General features: G+C 54.5%; 1 protein-coding gene across 1 annotated transcript in view; it reads left to right on the forward strand.

The window, feature by feature from the left end:
• Nucleotides 1-284: 284 nt before the first annotated feature.
• SLC6A6 (solute carrier family 6 member 6) overlaps nucleotides 285-14,340 on the forward strand; it is a gene marked incomplete at both ends in the record, with an annotated part of 69,956 nt that continues 55,900 nt past the window's right edge. The window contains 2 exons of the mRNA XM_084247626.1: nucleotides 285-574; nucleotides 13,784-13,821. The remainder of the gene's footprint in view (nucleotides 575-13,783; nucleotides 13,822-14,340) is intronic.

Here is a 14,340-nt window from a genome sequence, read left to right on the forward strand (position 1 = left end):
GCGCCGGGGTCTGGGGGCGCCGGGGTCCAAACGCGCCTGCTCCTGGGCGAGCCGCGGGCCGAGCGCTCGCCTGCGGCGTGAGGGCGTGTGCGCGCGCGCTCGGCGAGGCCGGGCTCTTTGTGTGTCCGAGCCCGTGCGCGCGTGCGTGTGAGCGTGTGTGCGTGCGTGTGTGTGCGCGTGTGTGTCTGTGTCCGCGTGTGGGGCGGGGCTGGGGGGCCCGGCCCCGCCCCGGCCCCGCCCCCGGCCCGGCCAAGCTGGTATTTTTCCACCCTGCAGGATGGGTGATGCTGAGCGCTGCCTGCTCAGACAACAGACACGCGAGGTCAGGAAGAAGCCGCTTATAAATTACCGCTTCCTCCGCGCCGCCGCCCGCGCCGAGCTCCGCGTCCCGGCCGCAGCGCCGCTCCCCCGCCGGCCCCGAGCCTCGAGGGCCGCGAGCCCAGACGCCGCGCCGCGCCGAGAAGGAGCCTGGAGCGCGAGCCCCGCGGGCCGGAGAGCGAGCCGGCGGGCCGCCCCCGGCGAGTGGAGCCGAGCGCAGCCGAGCGCCGGGCGGGCAGCGCCGCGGCCACCCCAGGTACCTGCGGGCGCGGGAGCCGGGCGCGCGGAGCCCCCTCCCCGGGCGCGCGGGGCCCCCTCCCTGCTCCGCGCCGCGGCCGCCCCGGGCGCCGCCTGCCCCGACCCTCTCCCCGCCGCGTCCCGGCGCCCCTTCCCCCGCGGGGCGGCACGGGGGGTCGCGCGCCCGGGCCCCCTGGCCGGCGGTTATTGTTCCCCGCGGAGGGCTCGGCTGCCCGTGCGGGCGGCAGGTGTGCGCGTCTGGCGGCGGCGGCGTCTCGGCCCCGTGTCTCGCGTGCCGCAGGGCTCTGTGCCGCGAGGCGGCTGCTTCTGCAGGTCCCCGGCAGCGTGCACGCCGTCCGGGCGCTGCTGCCGCCCCGCGCGCCTGCACCGTGCCGGCTCCGTGTCCGCGGCTCCCGAGAGTCGCCGTCTTCGCATGTGTGCACCGTGTGCCCTGGTGTGCGGGGTGCGTGTGACTCTGTGTGTGTGTGTGTGTGTGTGTGACAGATCATGTCTCTGAGTACCTGCCTGTGCACGTGTGTGTTTCCCCGAGGGTGGCTGCACCTCCAGCTCTTGGGTTGCAGGCGCCGGGGCGGTGTGTCCTCCGCCGTGCAGAGGGAGTGTCCCCGGTGCCTCGAGGGTCCCCCGGCCAGGGCTGGATCCTCGGGCAGACGCCGGCTGGGAGAGGTGATAGGGCGGTGGGGCTTCCAGAGGGATGCCCGTGCAGGGCGTGCAGGTGGCAGTGCCAGCTCCCAGCCATTCTGAGTGGTACAGCAGAGGCCCAGAGGGACAGCTGGGGGCCGGTGGGCAGGAATAGCAGGACACATCCTCTTCTAGACTTCTCCCCTTCCTTCTGGGGGTTCCTCTTTTGGGCAGGACCGTCTCATCCCCTCCCATCGGAGAAGTCAGAATCTCAGGGACCTCTTCCTGCAACCTCAAAGCTTTAGCTTGGACTGGAGGGGGACCTGTGGGCCGCCTTCCCGGGCAGTCAGAGGGAGGTGTGTGCTGGGCAGGGCCACGGGCTTGGCTATTTTGGTCACTGCCCAGCCTCTGCCAGATCCTGGCCTCCCCCAGGACCAGCCCCAAAGTCTTGGGAGGCAGCCCGCGCCCCCGTTTCCTGCCTGGGGAAATAAATCAGCTCAGTAACCTGCCCAGACACTTGAAGTGAGGGTCTCTGGGCCGAGGCTTAGTGGCACGTGGCTCCATTTGGACTGGGGCAGATTGGCCCACGCTTTGGCACTGCTCATGTTCAAATAAATGTCATGGAGGAGATCTTTTTAAAATTTCTTTTTAATTTTTTTCTTGGCTGGAAGGGAGGGGATCTCATCCAGAGTCTCCCAGCCAGAAGGAGTTTATTTTTATGAGAGAGAGCGGGTGAGCGCTTAGCAACCGCCTGCCTCTCTCTCGACCAGGGAGTCATCCTGGGGAGTGGGGTGGGCATGAGGAAGTGTGGGGGTGGAGTGGGGGGAAGAATTTCATCTGGATGGTGCTGGGGGGGGCGGGCTCGGGTGGCCCAAAAGCACCAGCTAAGGACCCACGATGGGGTAATTGATGGAAGGGCTTGAGATTTTAAGCCTGACTCAGCCCCCAGTTGACCTTGGGCAACCTCAGTTTCCTCATCTGTAAAATGGGCAGGGCAGTCTGGTTTGGGGGTCAGCAGGAGCTGGGAAGCAGGAGTTTGTCCTGCGGGAGCTGAGTTCAAGCACTGGGCCTCTGTCTTGGCAGTCGACCTTGGGCCATTCTTTCAGTCTCTTTCAACCTCTGCTTTGGCTGCCTGGCCGGCAAGGACACCAGGGCTGGCCTTACTGCGTCCTTGAGGGGATTGAGGGAAATGAGGCTGAATAAGCCTGTGGTAAGCTGTAAAACCAGGCTCAGCTTCAGAGCTGCCGATTAAAGGGTGTCATGAGGTCCCACCCAGGTCACTGTGGTATGTGGCAGTGGCCAAGGTGCACTCTCAAGCTCTTGTCCTTCGGGGATATTCTTGTAATGACCGGTGGTGCAGCTGAAATCGGCCTCCCTCCTACCTCACCTGCAGTGACTGTGTTATGTCCGCTTTGCAGGGCCAGGAGGCCTTGGTGGTAGTGCCCATTGTATAGATGGACAAACTGAGAGCCACTCAGAGGACTTTGCTTTATCCGCTGGTGGTAGGATTGGACTTCAACGGCCTCCCTGGGCCAGCTGTGAGTTTTAGCCCCATGGAGCTTTAGTCACCGATGTCTTGGGAGTTGAAATTGGACCAGGACCTAGGTGGTAAACAAGTGACACGGGTGCTTCGGTCCTCGGGGTTGGAGGCTGAGTGTGGGGCACCTCATTTCTGTTTCTGAGTGCCTATTTGCCCTTCTCTGGGGATGTTGTTTTCTAACTCTGATTTATCTGCCCGTCAGTCTGTCAAAGGATTTGGGAGCTGTGCTTCTCTGAAAGTCTTTCCAAAGGCCTCGGAATGATAAGAATAGTAAATGGGATGCACTGCGTGGAGTGCAGCATGGCTACACCTGGAGGGGTCTGGGCAGGAATTTGGGCAGGCTTTGAAACCCCAGGGTCACCCTGGCAGGGGCCTGAGATCCGCCACTTCTGCAGGTCACACGCCAGATCAGAGTCTTTAGGGCTGCATCTCCCTCCACCGTGAGACTCCTTGGCCAGAGCTCCGGTTTGAATCTGTGGGTCCCTCTGAGGAGCTGTGAATGTGCAGGGCCCAGGTGGCCTTTGAGTGTGAACAGAGCCCCATTAAGTTGGTTAGTAAACCTCGCTAAGGTTGGTATCGGCCTGCACTGGGTTGAAGTAGAATATTGGCTTTTGAGATAGGATAGAGTGGCCACTGCCCTACCGTGCTGTCTGTGGTGTGCTGCGAAGACTGGAACCGGGTGTGTGTGTTGACAGCTGAGTTAGAGGCAGGAGGCACTTCAGCTTCTTAGGTGAGGTGCTCTGGCAGTTGGCGTCTTCCGTCAGTGAAGGAACAGATTGTGTGGGTAGGGGGCATTGCAGGTGCAAAGGCATGAAATAGCCAAGTGTGGCATGAAATAGCCAAGTGTGTTTGTGGAACAAGCCTCCCTGGGGTTAGCTCGAGAGGAACCAGAGCCAGGTGGTGGAGGGCCTTGAGTGCCAAGTAAATGGGCATCGGCTTTATTCTGAGGGCAACATCGAGTAGTCAGTGTTGTCAGGCTGGGTCTGAGGGCAGTGGTGGGGAAGCCAGATGAGCCTGGGAGCCTGGGAGAGCCTTGCTGGTGGGTGAGGAACTAGGCTGGGGTCCAGGAGACCGGCCAGGCCACTGCCGATCAGGGCACAGAACATTTCCAGGCCAGCGAGTCTTGCCTCGAGCTCTCTGTAAACACGAGGTGAGGGCTTGCACATGCTGTTCAACAGGCACACAGGCCATCAACTTCCCGACTCCCACCTCCCTGGGCGCACGCTCTGCCCTGGCCTTTTTCAGGTGAATTATGTGTGTCCGGAACAGGGCTGTGGGGTTTCCCTTCCCGCCTCACCTGGTCAGAGGCTTCATTTGGAAACCCAAGCTGAGGGGCAGGGCTGGAGAGGGGGGAGGGCAGAGAATGAAAATTTGTTTTTCCGTTTTTAAAGCTCTGTGAGTCAACCAACTCTTATAAAAACCCGGCATACAAACAACAAGTCACCCAAAAAAAGAAAAGGGGGGAGGGCCAGAGAGCAGGGGGTAGGCAGCGTTAACTCTTGTCAGACATCAGAATTTGTTGAGTTACTCGACAAATTCAGATTCCCAGGCCCAGCCTGGATAGACTGAATTGGAATCACCAGGACGTGTTGCTTCCCCATGTGATTTTTTTCAAAAGAAGATAGCTTATAATTGAGGTAATTTACATAGTGAATGCAAAGATTCTGTTACAGTTTGACGAGTTTTGACCAATTTCTAGACCTGTGTAACCACCACCCAGCTCAGGTACAGAACATTTCCAGCATCTCCCTCCCAAGTTGTCTAGCTCCCATCCCCACCCCAAGGCAATGACTTTCTGACTTCTGCCACTATACGTTAGTTTGGCTCAAGCTAGAATTTCATATAAGTGGATGTGTATAGCCTACACTCTTCACTTCTTTCCCCCAGATGTTTTGGAGGTCTACGCATGCCACTGAGTGTATCAATAGTTCATTCCTTACATTGCTGAGTAATATTCCATTGCAGGGGTGCACCAGTCTAGTTTGGGCTACCAAATAAAGCGCCTATGATTATTCATGTGCACATCGTTTTGTGGACATATATTTTCATTTCTTTTGGAATAGAATGGAATAGAATTGCTGTGTTGTAGGGAGGCTACTGTTAACTTTATGTAAAGTAGCCTAAGACTTCTCTTTTAATTCCCAAAGTAATGGCAAGTCAAGTCATACAAAACTGTATCTTTTCAGGTTATTTTAAAAAAAAAAAGTGGTATCTACTCATCCGTCTGTCCATCTGACTGATAATCTGCTTATATCTCTTTTCTGTAATAAATGGTAGTAATAATGATAAAGTCCTTTAAGGTTATACATTTCCCTCTGTATGCAGCTTTAGCTGTATCCCTTAGATGCTACATGGACATATATACTTTGTGTTACTTTCTAGAATGGTTTTAATTTCCTTTTTTATTTTCTCTCTGATGTTAGGATCTATTTAGGAAGCTAGCGGCAATTTTGTTTGGTTGTCAGTGAAAACGGCATCACACTGTTCTTGGTTCTGCCACTTACTCTATTCAAACAACAGGCCACTGTGGAACCAGCACTTGTGAGAACAGACAGATCTGCCAGCCTTTCTGAACAGCTCATCTGTATTTAGGGATGACTGACCCAGTCTGGCCTGTCTTAATCAGCCTGAGTGCTGCCAGCTCAGGGAATGAACCTCTCCACCCCACTGACTTTGAACTTGCTCTGAAGGTGGGCAGAAAAGCAGCACCTGCTGGGGGGTTCTTTACCTATTAGATGAGTTCATCCAGGGTCAGAAAAATGACTTGGCCTCCAGCTCACCCAGCTGGGACGTGGGAAGGTGGTTGAAACCAGAGCCCCCCATCCCCTGGTTCCACTGACCTCAGTGCACATGTTCGTTGAGCACAGATGGCAGGTGTAGTGCCCAGGCCAGGAGGGCAGGACAAATAAACAACAGCCCCTGTGTTCATGTAGCTCCCAGCCTTGCGGGAGGGGAGAAATAGCTGTATCAGGAAGAGGTTGGTGAACAACCTCAGATGGTCTATGCCAAGGGCTGGCAAGTCATCCAGACAGGAAGGTCTGCGGGGAGGGTTGCCCATTGGCAGTAGGCTGTAGGCTGCAGGGACTTTGGGATTCCTGCTCACCCACTGTTTGGAGAGTAGACTGAGGTCTGAGTGAGGCACAAATGAACACAGGAAGATAAAGCCTTCAAAACGGCGATTATCACCAACTTGTGGCTTCCCCCATCCCACCTGCATAAATGATGATGTAAAACAGGTGAATTTAAGGACAGCTTCCCCAAGCTTTGGATGATGGAAGCCAGCAGTACTCAGATGCTGATTTTAACACGACTTGTGAGGGGGTGAGAGTGCAAAGAGCTCCTGATTGGAAGGCTTCCTTAGTGTTTGGCTGCTTAGGAGACACCCTGGAATCAATGGGGGTTCTTGGGAAGCAGGACCCTCTGCTGGGCAGAGCACTGAGCCTGGGTCCTGGGACAGTGCTGGCAGCTCTGGAATAAACAGCTGCAGGGGTGGAGGAGCGAGGGCTGGCTGAGCAGTCCTGGACTGCAGGGCAAGAGTTCTGGTTCTGCTCACCTTGATCCTCTTGGTTCCCCGCTCCCCAAACTTCAGCCTCCCTATTGAATAGAGGTTCAGTCCACATCTCTGTGAGGTCCCTGCTGCTGGCTGAGCCCTGCCTTGCTCTCAACTCTCACATTACACACAAGTGCTAAGCCACTCACCCCATGCTCCCCCAGTCTTTCCAGCAGAAAGTCCTTAACCCCTCGTGGCCTGTTGCCTGGTGGGGGTTTAGGGGTGCAGGGGTGTGGTTGGTCTGCAGATTTCAGCAGAGTCATGCTTAGTGGGTGAAGGGCACCCAAAAGGGGAGGTTCTGAGGGCTCTGCCCTCTTACTCCGTTGTCAGTCAGAATCTGGAGCTGGCTGCCCAACCCTGGTGGACTTGGCTCATGATTTCAAGGACATTCTATCACCAGAGGGCACCTCGTATCGCCTCTCTGGGTGGACTGCACCATAGCTCAAGACAGTAGCCTCCTCACCAGCCTCTGTGCTTCCCCGACTCTTCTGCTGTAGCATCCAGGGGCCAACTCTCAACCTGTCACTCTCCTCTTCAAAAGCCTTCAGTGGCTCCCTAGTGCTTCCTAAGGCTTTGTGAAATCAGTCTAAACTTCTTAGCCTGGCATTCAGATCTCTCCATGAGCTGCCTCCTGGCCAGCATTTACCCACATCTGCTAACTCTTTTTTTTTTTTTTTAAAGATTGATTGATTGATTTATACATACATGCATACAAGCACTGGGTACAGTCAGAAGCGCGGGAGGGTGAGAGAATTCACCAGAGCCAGAGCGGGGAGCAGAGCAGGCAGAAGGACCGAAGTACACTGCTGAGGGGAGCAGCGGGCGGCAGGAGAGGTCTGCGCGCCATGCGGGACCCTCCTCCGGTGGCCTGGGAGCAGCCGGGGATCGAACCGGTGCTGCAGAGGCTGCGGGCAGCTTCGCAACCCAGCGCTCAACTGCTGCGCCACCGGGGAGGCCCCATCTGCTAACTCTTTCTCCTTATGATCTGGCTGGCTTCTGCCCTGCACAGCCTCGGGCATCCTTGGTCTTGCCTGTGCCCATGGGCCTGCACATGCCTCCACCCACAAGGCCCCTTCCTCTTTTCTCTGACGAGCCACCTTGAAGCTACCTGCTTCAGGAGCTCTCCTTGAGCCCCTTAATGGTGCCTGGAACATAGTAAGTCCTCAGGATTATCCGCGTCAAAGTGGACTTAATCCCAGCCTGGCTCTGAGCCCTGAAGCCCTTTGCTTCAGCTAAAGCCCAGACCTTTGTGGTATGCCCTTTTATCCATCCCACCTGACTGGGGTTGCTTGGAGGGAGCCGACAGATCTTGGCATCGAGTTCAGGCCTGCCACATAGTAGGTCCTCAGTGCACAGATGCAGGCTGTATGATTCCCTCTGCCTCGAAATGGGAGCCGATAGTTCGAACTTTTGTGTGGGTCCAGGTTTGGAAATTCTACACACCTATCACCATCCAGCCACCCAATAAATATTTGTCCTGCATCACTGGATGTGGCAGGTCAACAAGACACCCAGTCAGACCCTTAAGGAGCTGAATTGTCACTGACTCCCTTGGCCCCCAGCTTGCTTGTATGATCTCAGCCATGCTTTTCCTCTCTGGTCTTCAGTCTTTAACCTATAAGGAAAATTTGTGTCTCAGTCAATCCCTTTTTTTCCTATAGGGGAGTGCATGCTGTGACACGCGCCCCCCATGGGGTGCTGCTCCAGTGGGCCCTTTTAAGGATGCTACAGGGGAGCAAAAATTGCCATTCCCAAGTAATTCTTTTTGGCCATTGGCCTGCTTCTTATGGGAGGGCTCTAAAGGCTGGGAGGGGGTGACCCTTGTGTAAGAAGTTCTCCCCTAGCAGGGCTGTGGGTGGCTCCCTCACTTCACCTGGGAGACCTAAGTGCCTTACTTTTCAGTGGAGAAGGCCCAGCCAAAGTGCGCTATCTCCTGGTTGTTTGCTTGTTTGCTGCGCCTTCCCTGGTGACCCCCTGAAATCACCTTCCCCTTCCCTGCCCAGCCTTTGTCTTAGCTGCCTCATTTCAGTGGCCTCTGAAGCCTCTTTGCCACTTTTACTGGGTCTCTCCCGTGCATCCAGAGGTTGCGTTATTTTTAAACTTGCTTTTGGCTTTTTTTCTTTTATCAGTCTGTCTGGTGCTTGTTTGATTATTTGTCAGCTTGGAACTGAGTAGGGTACAGGATGATTTCCTTTGCGCCCCAACAGTGTAGTGTTATTCTGTTGGCATTCAGGATGTCTTGGTCCTAGTGCTAACAGGAGGCACCCCAGTTTGGGGCTGGAGTTCCGCAGAGCTATAGCAACAAGCTTTTACTAAAAAAACATTTCCTCGGGAACAATGTGGGCTTTTCCTCCACCCTTGGTAGAGGAATACAAATGAAAACAGACCTTAGGGGGAAAAAAAGAGGACTTGGAGGAACAGATAAATAAAGTTTATTCACTATATGAAAAAGAGGAAAGAAAAACAAGACACTCCCTCCAAACCTGCCAGCCTCTGCTCCACAGTGCCAAGCGGAGTCTGTTTCCTCCTCTGTGCTCACCAGTGGAAGATGTTGAGTATAGTTTTAAAAGGAATCATGTACCAGGTCTGAAACAACAACAGAACAGCACCAAATGGTCTGGGATGGGGGGCGGGGAGCTCCAGCTACAGGTGTGTTTGTGTTGTGCACAGAGTTTTATAAATTTGAACCAATATTTTTTCAATGTGGCTTTTTTTTTAACCTGCAACAGGATGCCCTGGGATAATGTCATGAGCCCTGGGCTGGTGACCATCAGGGATGCTGGGAGCAGCACCTCCCAATACCCCTCCTTCACTCACCACCCCACCGGCTACTTCCTCATTTGGGCCCCTGTCCAGCTCTGGAACCAAGCTGGGGAGGCGTTCCCGTCGGAGAATTCCTAACTTGAGCCCGCACTTTGCAGCATGAGAGGAGTGGAGAGCTTCCGTGCTACAGGCTTTGCACTGACAGCCCTTTGCGTGAGGCCTTGGGCTTTCACAGGGGCAGTTCCAGGTAGAGCAGAGGAAATCCAAGGTGCCCCCCTTTAACAGGGTAGTCCCCAGGAAAAGGGAAGGTTCTAGGGTCCCTGCTTCACCCAAAGAGGGTGGAGCTGAGCAGAGAAGAGAAGCTGGAAAGGAGACTGGAGAAGGAAGGAGCAGGATGGAGAGCCAGAGGAGGCCTGGAAGAGGCACATGCGGCAGGCACAAGCTGCACTGGCTTCCTGGTGCTGGACTGGGTGAAACAGATGTGGGTGAGAGACCCGTGGGGAGGTTAACAATAGCAGCTTTTACCTTGATTTTGCTTTTTCTCCCAGACTTGTCTGGCTGTTTTTGATCCTTTTCCATGGATCCCTGCCCGAAGGTGCTTTAGATTTGCAGCAGGCTTTCAGGCCTTGCTATGGGCCAGTCCTGTTTGGCTGGACATTTAGTCACGAGGGGATGGGTAGCTTCGGGTGCTAGGTTTGGAAACTATATTCTTCTTCTTCTTTTTTTTTTTTTAAGATTTATTTATTTATACAAGAACTGGGTACAGGCTAGATGCGCGGAAGGGTGAGAAGATTCACCAGAGACAGAGCCTGGAACAGAACAGGCAGTCTGGTGAAATACACTGCTGAGGGGAGCAGTGGGCGAGACAGGAGAGGTCTGCTTCGCTCTGTGGGATTCTCGCCGGCTGGCCGGGATAGAACTCGCGCTGCAGAGGCTGCAGACAGCTTCACAGTGTGGCGCTCAACCGCCTGTGCCACCAGGGAGGCCCTGGAAACTATATTCTTTGTCTTGTCTGTATTGCACACTAATTGTATTAAAGTTCCTTTCCATTAAAGGTCTTATATGTTTGTCTTGATGCGGTGGATGACAGAACCTATTTAGAGCGGGCAGGTTTGGGGGTTCTGGAGTGCCCCTCTCCCTGTGACATCCTCACACCACTCCCCCCTGGGAATGCAGGGCTACCCTACATCCTTCTGGGGTGCTCACCCTCAGAGGCAGCCTCTTTACCGACTCAATTGAGCTCCAGGCAGCATCTCCAGGCAAGGGGTGCATTTGCCTTCTGTAAAAAGTTCCTGTGGAGAGGAACAGAGGCAGCCCCAAAGTCCTCTGTCCAAAGCCCCAGATCTGAGACCTGGAATGTTTTCAGTATATTTTGTTGCTTTGGCAGCAGCTGAGGTAGATGGAGGCTGGGTTCTTGCCCCCAGGCCGTGACCATCAAGGGCTCTGAGTTGACTCCAGAGGATATTCTCTGCTCACTCTCAACAAGTATTAGCCTCTCACCCCTTCTTGCCTTCCATTTCCCCCAGGCCCAGCTCTGTCCTGAGCACCGCCACCACCATAACCCAGACTGTTACAGGGCAGCCCGATATAAAGATATAAAACGGGTTTAGCTCAGGACATCCTTTCTCCCTACCAACACCAGCTCCCCTCTTAGAGGAAGCTGGCAGATGGACCCAGAATCTAGTGTAAATGCCTTTTCCCAGCAGGAGGGCTAAGGTGGACCCTGTGATTCTGCATTTCTGATCCCCTCCTCCTGCTGGTCTGCAGATGCCCTGGAGCTAAGGCACACCTATGGGCATCCACTGCCTTTCGAGAGCCTGGCCCCTTGCCTTGTAAGCCTCAACTCCCTTATCATCACAAAAGAGGTCATTATCCTTATTTTGCATGTAAAACGGAAGTTGAGGCCCCAGAGAGAGCAGGTAACTTGCCCAAGGTCACACAGCTGGGAGCTGGCCCAGCCTGGGCCAGCGCCACCTTGGAAAGGATGCTGGTAGGGAAACCCTTTTTACTCCTCGGTGTCTGTGGTCCAAAAGCCACAGGAGGCTTTTCAAGGCAGCCAAGTGGGATATAAATCAGGGGGAGCCCTGGGCCAACCAGGCCAGCACTGACAGCAGAGTGGCTCAAGGCAGTGTGTCGGGCCCAGGCCCACAGCGGGGCTTGGTGCTGGGATGGCAGCCTATTGGGGGCGGAGGCGATTCCCAGAACTCCTGGAAGACCCCAGCAGGGCCTGCAGGATCCCCGGGAGGCTCCGTATAAGTCATAAAGCCTCCTTATTGTTTAAATAAATCCCAGGTGGAGGGTTGTGAAGGGGGGCCGGGAGGGGGCAGAGGAGGGAATGGGCAGGAGCTGGGATCTTGTGCTTTCTTGTTTAAAGACTGGTTCCTCCTCCAACTCAAGGCATTTGGGAGCCTGCTTTGAGTACCGAGGAGTCACAAGCTCCTGCCTGGTTGGGGCTTTATTATTGCACTGAGCTCCTGACCTCAGCAATTGCGAAGAGCAGAACAGTCTGTTTTAGGTCATCAAAATGCGGCCCCTGGAGGTGCAGTGTGGGCATCACCTGGGAGCTGGTTTGAATGAGGAATCTGCTGTCTCAGGTGGGGTGGGGCCCCCATAACCAGTGTTTTCCTAGCCCTCCAGGCAGTTCTGAGGCAGGCTTAATTTAGAAAAGGGCTGATGTCTCCATTTTCGTCCAAATGCCCTGGGATGGGGAAGGCTCAGTCCAAAGCTTTGCAACAGGCACGGTAGCTAGAGTACTGGGCCTGCCAGGGAAACCTCAGTGTCGTTTCATCTGCACCGTCTGTTCTGTTGGCTTGAATGTTAGACATAACATTCACCTAGTGAATTCAAGGCAGGGTGTTGGTCTGTATTGCTAAAGTTGTAAGCAGAAGAAGTCAATGGTTTGCACAGATTCCTTCTGCTTACAACTTTAAGAAAACAGAGGAAGATCTACTGACTCCTTTAATGGCCCAGGGTCACACTTCCAGCATGGATGGCCCCAGGTGCTAAGAGATATCATCAGGACTTCTTCTATTTCTGGGCTTCATGGCCTTCCTCTGTTGGCCTGTTCTTCTTGGGGTGCCCCCAGCAGCACCAAGTATATCCTCTCCCAGTGTTGCCATCTCAGCCTTTACAATTTTTTTTACCCTTCACCCCGCTTTTCCCCAATGTTTTAGCTTAAATTCATGTTATGGTGACTTGTGGTTGTCCAGGCTTGGGGATGTGTCTGTCCTTGAGCTAATCCTGATAGCCTTCTGCTTGGCTGGGCCCGGCCCACACCTCCCACCAGCCCTGGCAATGGTGGGGTCTGCCTACCCAGAGCTCCAGGGACTGAAAATGGGTTTTCAGATAGGGACTGAAAATGGGTTTGCAGATGGAATAGTAGATGAGGCTGTGTGCAGAAGTGGCCTGGGTGCCAGTAGGCTAGAGCCACGGAATTGCATTCTCCTGTCTGAGCTGGGCTGGCCGGCTAAGGGCTCTCCCAGGAAGAATGACACTCCCCTTCTCGTGGTCCCTTAATGTTGCATCGGTAACTGAGCACTGCCTTCCACTTTCCTTTTGTCCATCTGTCTTCCTTGGTATAGTCCAGCCGAACAAGGCACACACCTGTCCCAGACATTACTAATCCAGCCATTACTAATCCAGCCCAGCCTTCACAGAGGCCAGCGTCACGGCAACCTGGAAGATGAACCCTTGATCACATCTCTGTTACTTGTTGCCTTTTTGGGGTTTCAGGCTCCTTCAGAACCCGTGTGTTCTCAGCTGTGTCCCCCGTGCCTAGAACAGTGCCTGGCACCTTGTAGATACTCAGGACAGGAACCTCAACCTGTGTTGCGGGCTCCAACATAGCATTGAGGTGGTCTGATTTGGGGGATGGGGAGCTCCGGAGGAAGAGTTTCTGGGACAGAGCCTTAGCACTAGGGAGGGAGAAATGAGGGTGAAGTAGTACCCACCTGAAGGCCTGGCTCCCTTGACCCCCCCCTCTGCTAGCCTCACTTACATTCTTCATGGGTTGTGAAATTCTGATTGACAGGCCCCGTTTTCTGGTTTTATCTTCTGGATTCACCAGGAGCCCTTTTCTGCATAGCTCTGCTGGTGGAATGAGAGACTCAGGTGACCTGCCCCTCTTACATTATTTCCCAAACTGAGTTCCAAAGGACAGGAGGCATTCTGTTTAAAGCAAAAAAAGCTGGGGTCACTCACACCAGGGATGGCAACTCGGTCAAGTTGAGCAGTTCCCTTGGTGTGATGATCCCAGCCTGTCACTAGTTGATGAGCCGCGTGTTCTCCAAGAATCAGGCACCCCTCCCCATGCCTCCCCCAGGCCCAATATCAAGCCCTAGCATGTCCTTAGCTGGCGGGGAATAATTCAGACTGGGTGTGTGACTGAGCTGGTAGGGGCCCCCAGGAGTGTGAACTTTTGGGTGCGGCTGGGGAGCAGTGTACTTGTGTGCTGCCAGCTCACGCCCAGTACAGCGGGGGTGAGCTGGCTCACCTGCGACCTGTTAGAGGGGTGTGTGAACCATTGGCCTTGTGTGGGTGTGTGTGTGAACCAATGGGTCTGTGCGCTCGCATGAGTGTGCACCTGGGCTGGAGCACCCCAATTTTCCCGTCCTGTCCCTGCTGTGTTGATGTGTTCTGCCAGCATGTGTGCTGGGCACTGGGCAACACAGGGAAGAGTCCTCTCGAGAGTCACAACCTGATCAGATCTTCCCTTTCTATTTCTCTCGTCACAATAGGTCCAGAACAACCGCCTTTGTTGAGGAGCCTCCAAAACGTAAGTGATGTTGACCTCCTGTAACATAGGTTGTAGGTGTCTCACCTATGTGTGGCAGAGGCTGAGGATGACAGTGTCTTCCCCAAGCTCAGCGGGGTGGGGGGGCGGGGGCGGAGGAGACAACCCCGCGGCCCCAGGACCTTGTCCACACGTCACCCTGTGTGACAGGTTATTGGCTGGGCTTGGCTACCTGTGCCTACTTGTGCCAGGTAGGGATGTAGCCCTGCAAGTGTCCCTGCCTTAGGAGCCTGGGCCTGGATCCCATCCTGGGCCTGCCATTGTGCATGGAGCAGGGTCTGGCGAGGTTGAATTCTGAGGATTAGGGTGTGAGATGCCTGTGGAAGTGTGAGCTTGGCTTCCATTGTAGACAGGATGCTCCAGGAATCAGCGCTGTTGTCCCCACTGTCTCTTTATTAAACTTTTTGTTTAAAAAAAAATTGAAAACCTTCCAAAAGTGTGCAAAAATACATATTACCATGAGCTCCCCTATGCCCTTCACTGAAATCATTGATCAAGTTT

The sequence above is a fragment of the Talpa europaea genome (assembly GCF_964194135.1).
Source record: "Talpa europaea genome assembly, chromosome: 11".
In the NCBI taxonomy this organism is placed as follows: domain Eukaryota; kingdom Metazoa; phylum Chordata; class Mammalia; order Eulipotyphla; family Talpidae; genus Talpa; species Talpa europaea.